Source organism: Eutrigla gurnardus, assembly GCF_963514095.1.
Source record: "Eutrigla gurnardus genome assembly, contig: SCAFFOLD_45, whole genome shotgun sequence".
Taxonomy (NCBI): domain Eukaryota; kingdom Metazoa; phylum Chordata; class Actinopteri; order Perciformes; family Triglidae; genus Eutrigla; species Eutrigla gurnardus.
The window spans coordinates 72,810-82,696 of NW_028155379.1; the positions used below are offsets into that span (position 1 = coordinate 72,810).

The 9,887-nt window shown below is 39.9% G+C and overlaps 1 long non-coding RNA gene across 1 annotated transcript; it reads right to left on the reverse strand.

Annotated features, from left to right (window-relative positions):
- Positions 1-4,459: 4,459 nt before the first annotated feature.
- LOC311010333 lies at positions 4,460-9,538 on the reverse strand. Its single transcript, XR_014596768.1, has 3 exons — positions 9,411-9,538; positions 5,285-5,387; positions 4,460-4,599 (listed from the first exon to the last, which is right to left on the reverse strand). It is a non-coding gene; the product is annotated as an uncharacterized lncRNA (long non-coding RNA).
- Positions 9,539-9,887: the final 349 nt, after the last annotated feature.

Here is a 9,887-nt window from a genome sequence, read left to right on the forward strand (position 1 = left end):
GTGGAGAAAACCAAGTTTAAAGAGTCACTAAACCACAGACTGGAGATCAGAAGTGGACGTCGTCATGGTGACGTCACCCATTGTGTTTGTGGACTACAGTTTTGAATCCTCAGGTTCGGAACACTAGCAGCAGAGCGGCACCCCCAGCAGCAACCTTACTGGATCTGGATCCATCTGGATTCTGTTGTGAAGCTGCTCACAAAGTTAGCTTCATAATTCAAGGTGAACTTTACAGCTTAGTGTTAAAGTCATCTTTAGATAACTTCATTGGTAGATAACTGCATTGGTAGCGTGGTAAAGACCTGTCAATCAACAGGTAAGCCCCGCCCCCTAAAGCATCCCCTGTTTCTAGTCTGTTGGACTCTAAATGGACCTGTCAATCAGCAGGTAGCCCCGCCCCCTAAAGCATCCCCTGCTTTCTGGTCTGGTGGACTCTAAATGGACCATAATGTACTAAATGAACATCATGCTGGATTGAAGAAGACTTGAAACTAGAGATTGAGACCATAAACTCATGTTTACAATGTTTACTGAGATAAAACATCAAGAGAGAAGTAGAACCATTTTCTCATAGACTTCTATACAACCAGAGAGGAGTCGCCCCCTGGTGGCCAGCAGAGAGAAGTAGGACCTTTTTCTCATAGACTTCCATGCAATCAGACAGTGTTGGGAGTAACGCGTTACAACTTTTGTAAACTTTTGCAAAAAGTAATGCATTACTGTAATGTATTACTTTTTGCTGTAACGCGGTAATGTAAGGCATTACAAAAAACAATTGGTAATATTTTACTCGGTATAAATCTCAGTAACACGTGTTACAATGCATTTTAAACCCGAAATCGATTGGTGTGTTGTTTTTATACAAATTCGTCATCACCGCGAGATCCGCAGAGGAGAAAAAAATCTGCGCAAATGTTTACTTCCTCTTACTGCTAGCGATTGAGGAAAAGATGACGGCAGCAGCAGAGTCGGACTGTACATACGCTCATTATTTTCAATACATCAGAGACAAGGATACGAAGAACGTTATACATTGCGTTCACATGGGCGAGCTTTATACGATCTTAAACCCATCAAAACCCGTATCAAATTCATGTGTACAGGATAAGAAACGTGTAGGGATAGGATTTCTGAAGCCGATTGCAACCCCTGGCTTGAGTCGTGGTTTAACTGACTTGTGCCGCCTTGTGAACGAGATCGAAACATGTTTGTGTCCTGTCTATGCGCGAGAATTTTCGCCGGGGATTTCACCCGGAAGTGGAAGGAAGCGCCGACACCGTCATAAATGGCTGCGTTTCGGATCGCATGCATTTGCACCGATGCATGCACGAGACTTGAGAGGATCTGCCGGAACTCATCATAAACACGTCAAGTTCCCACCACGTCAAGTCGGACACAGGTGCACTTCACTGATTTAAAAAAAAAAAAAAAATTTAAACTTTATTAATAATTATATACATAACAAAAACTGTCGTGCCAGGGGAAACTTCACGGACTTTGCACAAAGAATATGGTCTACCCAGTGGCGCTGGCTTTCTTCGTCGCTGACGAATTCGAGCCGAGGCATTTGAACTCCCGTTGGAGACGGAGGCTGAGGAATTTTCTCACGTGGGAAATACCGCGTGATAATTCTAACCAACTAGGGCAACGTTGAGAGGAGTGTCTTATGTTCGCACTTATTTCAGACCATCTGCACAGAAAAGCATGCGGAGGGAGGTACCCTGGAGATCCCGCAAGTTTTTAAGCCATGTGACATGTCGCAAAGGGAAGTTATCGCCAGCATTTGTGACGTTTTTTTCCCAGAATGCCTGGTTTTGCGAGGCAAATGCATGCGCATTCATGATTGGAAACGTGCCTATTAGTAAAATTGTTGCCGGAACAGTCAAACAATACCATGGCTTCGAAGAAATCAACAACTCATTTTACTTGAACGCCATCTTTGTCTGTATGCCGCCAGATAGTTTGTTATTGTTTTTAAGTAGCCGTGTACCGGAAGTAGTTCTAACACCGTCTTGTAGAAAGCGCTACAGCGCCATCTAGCGAAGCGGAGTCAGCCAGGTCACTGACCATTATCGGAATTATTCAACTGATTGTTAAGTAAATAAAGGGATAGAAATGTAAAAAGGGTTGTGTATCTTGTCATGACATTTTTTTTTACAATCTACAGTAGTAGGCTCTAGCTCTATTGATTTCAATATGAACACCTAAAGTTACAGTATTTCTGTTATAAAATGTATTGCACCATGAGCCATAACTGTGACATTATATTGTACTTGTGTTAGCCTTAAGCCTAGCTCAGTCATTGTGCCATACCACATCACCTCCTGCTGTGTAATGAGCTGCATTGAACGCAAGAAGATCTATTGAGAACACCAAATCCATATTTTCTTCTATTTTGGCGAAAATTAATGCAAAAGTAATGTAAAAGTAGTGTAATGCCTTACAATTCAAAGACAGTAATATTGTAATGTAACTAATTACTTTGAAATGACAGTAACAAGTAATAAATAATGCATTATGCTTTTGAAGTAACTTGCCCAACAGTGCAATCAGAGGAGTCGCCCCCTGGTGGCCAGCAGTGAGAATGACAGTGGAGCTGGAAATTCCATCTAGATTCAAACCAGTCGAGGGCATATTTGTACATGCATATTTTATATTTAAATATTTTGCACTTAAATGTCAAGATCTGGACCTGAATCCACCAACAATTTAAGATTCTCACTCGTTAAGCTCTTCATTAATGGAGCGAAGCCTGCGAGCTAGTTCAGGCAGACAACTCGAGCTGCACCGTCATACTCATGTGACATACCTCATACTCCAATAATATTCTTCCTTCACATCCTCCCTATTTGGCGGATCATTTAAGCTATGCCACTTCCCATCCCCCTCTATTGGTTGTCAGTGCCTCTGCTGCCACGTAGGTTTGCAGTCTGCTTGTTGCTATCTATATCACCGCTAATGCGATTGCTAGCTTACCTCTCTCTGTCGATCGCTATGTCTCTCGCCGTTTCGGATTCGATGATTCTTGTTCCTCTGTGTTTTAGAACTGTGTTTTATCACCGATACTCAGGCCGTGTACACACTACACCTTTCTGTTGACGGCCCGTTGATGGACCAGGGAAGGCGTGTCTGGTTCATGGGGGAGTTGCCTTAGCGGAAGCAGCCATCAGCCATTAAAATAGCCGGCTTATTCAGGCTACTTCTGTCTTCTTTATTATTATAGTGCAAAATAGATGCTGTTATAGCCAGAAGAGGGCTGCTACGTGTTTCAGTAATTCCGTCCCTGTATATATACACAGGGACTGGTCATAAAGAATCGGTCTGTTCCCAAACACAATTATTTACCATTCCTCCATGTTTTGTTTTCATAGGCATGTGCTTTCCCCGGTCATACCAAAAGAATTTGTCTATTGATGGCAGATGAGATGATTTTAATCCAGGTTACAAAGCTCTGTCAAAGCAACCTAATAGATGCTTCATTTATTACCTTATCACTGGCTTAGTGCAATGTATCAGGTCGATGCCAGAGCCAGAAATAGTAGGATATATGATAGTTCACTGTATAAATCCCCCTTTTCCCTCATCTAAGTAAGCCCGATAGGTGTTGCCACTGGGAAATACTATATAAAAAATAAATACATAAATAATTAAACAAATAAATAAACACAAAATTATCGATTTTAGCATCTCTCGATTCTCTATCCCAAGTATAAACAGTTCAATTCCTCTAGAGCCATTTCTATTGTTGTTGCAAATTATCATTGCTAAGAATAAAACTGCTTTCTGTTCCTTTTCTTCCATGACCAAATTCCTGAATCATCGGTCCTCAATCCATCGGTTGACTCCCCTCTTCATCACAGATGACTGTAAACCCAACGAAGAGATCCTGGTGTCCTCCAAGCTTCGAGATCTCTGTTTGAGCTGCAGCCTTCCACCCGTACACTATTCCCCTCACTGCATAAGAACCGGTGGAGCCACAACAGCAGCTCTCCACATGCCAACCTAATCTTAAATCCCTGGGCTGCCGATCATCATCTGCTTTCTATTGCTATGTCAAACTCTATAAGAAAGATAATATTAGCCGCTCAAAAGGTTTTCTCCTCACAGGTGTATGTCAGGTTAATATTTAATCCGAATGTCTTTTTATTTGACTTATCATCAAACTTTACTGCTTCTTCTTCTCAGACAACTAAAAGTACAGAGGTCAATTAAAGATTCTGGTCTCAGTGAGTGTTCACCAAAGTGAAAACAAATGGATTCTAAAGGAGTCGACACTAGATTCAGATCATCCCCTACATGGACTACAAAGGTCTGGACCAAGACCTGAAAACAACTCTGTCTCTCTCTCTCATATCATCGTGGCTCAGAACACTTAACAGGTTGCAGGATTCAGGGCTGGTGGACTCAGAGTTATTGTTTAAGGGGCTAGTCTAGACCTGGTTCATCCTGTAAGGAGAGTTCAGTTTCATTTCTTACCTTCCATCAGCAGCTTGTTCAGCTTTAAAAAGAATAGGGTGAACCATAGAGCGGTCACTCTTCATGGACACACAGCTGGGTCCAGGTCCAGGTCCAAGGGAGTCTGGTCTCTGCTGCTGCATCCTGATACAATAAATACAATTTAAGGAAATACTTTCCCAAGATTCTCACTAGTTAAGCTTCATTCATTACAATATAAGCCAGAACACGAAATGATCAAAAAACGTTATTATCACAATATTTCTGGCAGTTCAGACCATCACATTATTCATTCAGCAGACTTGACTTAATGTTGATGGATGCTGTGTTTTTGTGGTTCAACAGACCAACAGAGAATCTGAATTTCCCAGTTAAACTTTCATTCCTTTCATTCAATATTTGAAGCTGATCAGCTGAAGTGTCAGCAGGTTACAGTGTTGGTCCATGTGTATGTCAGGTTATTATTTAATCCCAATGTCTTTTTATTTGACTTATCATCAAACTTTACTGCTTCTTCTTCTCAGACAACTAAAAGTACAGAGGTCATTTAAAGCTTCTGGTCTCAGTGATTGTTCACCAAAGTGAAAACAAATGGATTCAACAGGAGAGTCGACATAGATTCAGATCATCCCCTACATGGACTACAAAGGTCTGGACCAAGACCTGATTCTTCACCTCAGGGGAGTTAAGATAATAAGACAGATAATAAAAACGTTATTTTTAACTCAATAAAGCGATCTAGTTAATATTATGTATATTTATGTTGTTGAGTGAGAATCATGATGGTGGAGTGATCTGAGTCCTGGACACTTGGAGATCCTAGTCTCACCTCTGAGCTCTGGTCTGGCTGTCATGTCCCCCATCCTGAGTGGTTTTTGAGGGAAGGACTCCGTCCTCTCGGTCCTCACACCGATTCATAGCAGAGTCTCCACCTGCTGGCAGAGACGCACACTGTCACTACGCCAACACTGGCAACAGAGAGGCAAAGTCCCGCCCCTTCCTGTGTCGCCAATGGGATCTCATTTCTAAACGGCGAGACCAAGGGGTGCAGTCGAATAGTCAAAAAATAAGGTCCTAACTCCTATTCCTAACTACTTTTCCTAACTCCTTTTCCTTGACCTCTGGGGAAAAGGTCACAGGGTTAAGGAAAGGCGATGGAGAACTCCAAAGGATTTAGGAAAAGTCGGCCGCGGTGCTCAGAGAATCCGACCAGACTTTCACTAAGCTACGTCATTATAATGCTGCTGATGATTGACAGCTGATGATCGGCACTGGTGATTGACATGCGTCTGTGTAACCGACTAGTTTCTGGCATTGTCTGCGTTGTGTTTTAATGAAGAGGCCCAGACCAGGATATCTTTGGATGCGATCTCCGTTTATTCTCTCTGACAAAAGGCGTAAACAACAAAATCCTCCCATCAATCATTAACAGCTTGAGCTCCTAGACAGATTAAATGACACAGAAATATGTTAGCGTGTTACACACTAACTTTAATGGCGGCTAAAACACGAAAATTTCTGTGACCACAGTGTCGCTCACCTCTCTCAAGTACAACAGGAAAAGGGGAGAGGCAAAAGCGTGGGACACATTTATAGGGGGGACCCACGAAAGTGAACGTCGAGCTACAGAAACTGAGTCTCAAACGTTCCACATACTGACTTAGGAGGCCACACATGTCAGGTAATAACTATTAGAACAGATTTTGTGTAATTATAATATACTACACATCACTGCTGTATAATTGACTCTGTTACATCTGCGCTGGAGAAACTACAATAATGGACTACAAAAAACGCGTCATCCACTTCTCCCTATGTTGTTGGTTTTTATAAGCAGCCGGTCCACTGACCGGCTTCAGGTCCAGCAGCTCCTCCTTCCTGTTTGACCGTTTGCTGTATTTACATTTCATTTGTGGTTTTAGTTTAGTTTTTGTCAAACATTTTAACATGATTGAAATAAATAAAAATACCATTCAATTATTATCACTGTCCACACATTTATCAACACAATTCCAATTACTATATGTCTGCATGAAAGTAATATGCAATATTAAATATGCAAATGCTATGTAATTTGTTTTCATGAACGACCGGGGTGTGTTTAAATGTTGCTCTCGCAACCTTCCTAAGAGAAGAAGACTATTCCACTGCACCCCAATAATGTTTTAGTACCATTTAAGTTGCTGAGTCCAGATGACAGGAGTAGAATCTCAAAGGCTTTCAGGACACAGAACGACATTACTAACGCTAAACCAACGTTAGCTTTAGACAACAAAACCAACATTAGCTTTAGACAACAAAACCAACGTTAGCTTTAGACAACAAAACCAAAGTTATATTTAGACAATAAAACCAAAGTTATATTTAGACAACAAAACCAACGTTAGCTTCATACAACAAAAACAAGGTTAGCTTTAGACAACAAAACCAATGTTAGCTTTAGACAACAAAACCAACATTAGCTTTAGACAACAAAACCAACGTTAGCTTTAGACAACAAAACCAAAGTTATATTTAGACAATAAAACCAAAGTTATATTTAGACAACAAAACCAACGTTAGCTTCATACAACAAAAACAAGGTTAGCTTTAGACAACAAAACCAATGTTAGCTTTAGACAACAAAACCAACATTAGCTTTAGACAACAAAACCAACGTTAGCTTTAGACAACAAAACCAAAGTTATATTTAGACAATAAAACCAAAGTTATATTTAGACAACAAAACCAACGTTAGCTTCATACAACAAAAACAAGGTTAGCTTTAGACAACAAAACCAATGTTAGCTTTAGACAACAAAACCAACATTAGGTTTAGACAACAAAACCAACGTTAGCTTTAGACAACCAAACCAACGTTAGCTTCATACAACAAAAACAAGGTTAGCTTTAGACAACAAAACCAATGTTAGCTTTAGACAATAAAACCAACGTTATATTTAGACAACAAAAACAAGGTTAGGTTTAGACAACAAAATACTACATAGAAAAAATAAAATACTACATAGACATAGTACACAATGTTGTTTAATGGTTAGAACGTTCTTTTTAAGGGCCTTTTTATCCAGATACATTCTAACTGACCATGGGCCCGTTTCACAAAGCAGGTTCAACAAACTCTGAACCTAACCCTGAACTCTGAGTTGACCAACTCTGAGATGGGCAACTCTGAGTTTTCAGTTTCAGAACAGCGGTTTTGAATTAGTTCAGTCAACTCTGAGTATATAAACTCTGAGTTACGCGCGTGCCTGCAGACTCTATAAAGCCATCATCAATGGAGCTCCGATACTACGATTCACCATGGCAACGGGGAGAGCGTCATTAGATATTACTGAGTGTTTATGTAGAAAACGAGCTCATCCTGAGAAAGCGGAGCAACGTAACTGCAGCAAAGTAGCGATAGTTAGCGTGGCAGACAATTACGGCCCGATCTAATGTGTATAACTGAATGAAACAGTCTATTGATCTAAAGGTAATAAGTCTTTATTTTCAGACTTGAACAGCGAAAGAAAGTGGCTTCAGTTGAAAATTAAGCATAAGAATATTGCGCAAATACGTTGACTAAGGCATATGATTTTAATCATATTTCACATATTAAACAGTAAATATAAGCAGGTATTTCAACACAGAAATGTACTTAAACATTTCATAAATCTCCCGTTCGCAAAAACACTACCTCCGCAAAGAATCTAGTTGCGGATTATGTCCGCGATATGAAATGTTGAAAATGTCGAAGAATATTGTGTAGATAATATCTAATGTGATTGGAAGGAAAGGTAATCAAAATTGTCTCCCAACGCAAAGCTGCTAGAATCACTTTTATTTCCATATTGATTAGGTTGGAAAGGATGGCACATTTTTTTCAGAGTTGGTTCAGATTCCGGAAAAAGGCGGAGACATGTAGGAAGAAACTCAGGGTTTGTTGAAGCAAACCTGCTAGCGAGCAGGTTAGGTTCACGGAGTATGTTACACGGGTAACTGACTCAGATTTATGCTGAACTGGCTTTGTGAAACCGAAAAACCAGTTTCCCTCATCTCAGGGTTAACTAACTCAAGGTTTTCACTAAACCTGCTTTGTGAAACGGACCCCATGTTGACTTCAACTAGCATCGCTAATAAACATTTACAAAATCTTGAAAAACCAAAACACTGCAGCCAATGCCCTTTGGACTTTTTCACAAACCAGATTGACCTTTTACACATCGGGAACCCTTTATTAAATTGCAAATGTCAGCAGTTACCAAGTGTGTCGTACTGGTATGATGTAAACAAGTTTATTTTCCGTGTTTTATTCTTCTTGTATTTAACCGTTGTTGACACGGAGCCATGTTTCACTTTGTCTTTTAACTAACGGATCCATGTCGCCCAATCAACATGAAGAGAGGTGGACTACGAGTACCATGAGCAGAGGACCTAATCAAGGACTACCATGCAACTAATATCTTCATTGATCATAAATCAAAGCTGATGATTAGCTATTCAGTTTATTATGTCAAGTTGGTGGTGGACTTTGTTTGGACCGAAATATGCATCATAGAAACAGAGTTTGAATAATTGATAGTTGATTAGAATGACTCGACTTCAATTATTGCATTAAAAACTGAATTTGAATCACATACGTTGAATTTGTATAGTTATAGTTATTTTTTTAAATTGTTTTCTCTTACAGTTTATTACATGTAAGTCTGTAGTATGTTCTGTTTTGAAGCTAGTTTTCACAGTAAAAATACTCGTAAATATGAAAGTTCTGCTTTGTTATCAGCTGAATGTTCTTAAAGTATCCACAGTAAAAGTACACAGAGCAGTGTTGTACGATAATACATGATATGAGTAGATTATTCTTACTGATGCATTCAGGTGGAATCTCTATTTTACAGCTTCAATACTGTTACTGCAGTAAAGACTGAACATTTTCACATTCTTGTATGTTTGAAATATCAGAAACTGTCACTTACCAAACTGTTCACACGGAGGAGAGACGACGGGACGACGTGTAGCAGATCTCATACACCAGGAAGTAACCAGGGATCAGAGTCCATTCATCACCATGGCAACAGATCCGGGTTATTTATATATGGTATAAAGCACCTTTAATTCAAGTTGCATAACAATAAAACTATTCAGTTAAGGTTAAACCATTAAAAAGCAACAGGCATACAGACAGGAAGTCCACAAGAAAAAAAGGGGGATGAGAACAGTAAAAATACATAAAAAATAAGAAAATACAAACAGATGAATAACAGTAAAAACGTTCTGAACAGAAATGTTTTAAGAGCAGATTTAAGAGATTGTAATGTGGAGGCAAACCTCAGCTTTTCTGGAAGTTTATTCCAGACATGAAGCTGAAAACTAAGAAGCTGCCTCTCCAGGCTTTGTTCTGAGACAGGAAGCAGACCAGCACCTGAAGACCTGAAGACCTGAGGGGTCCGTCC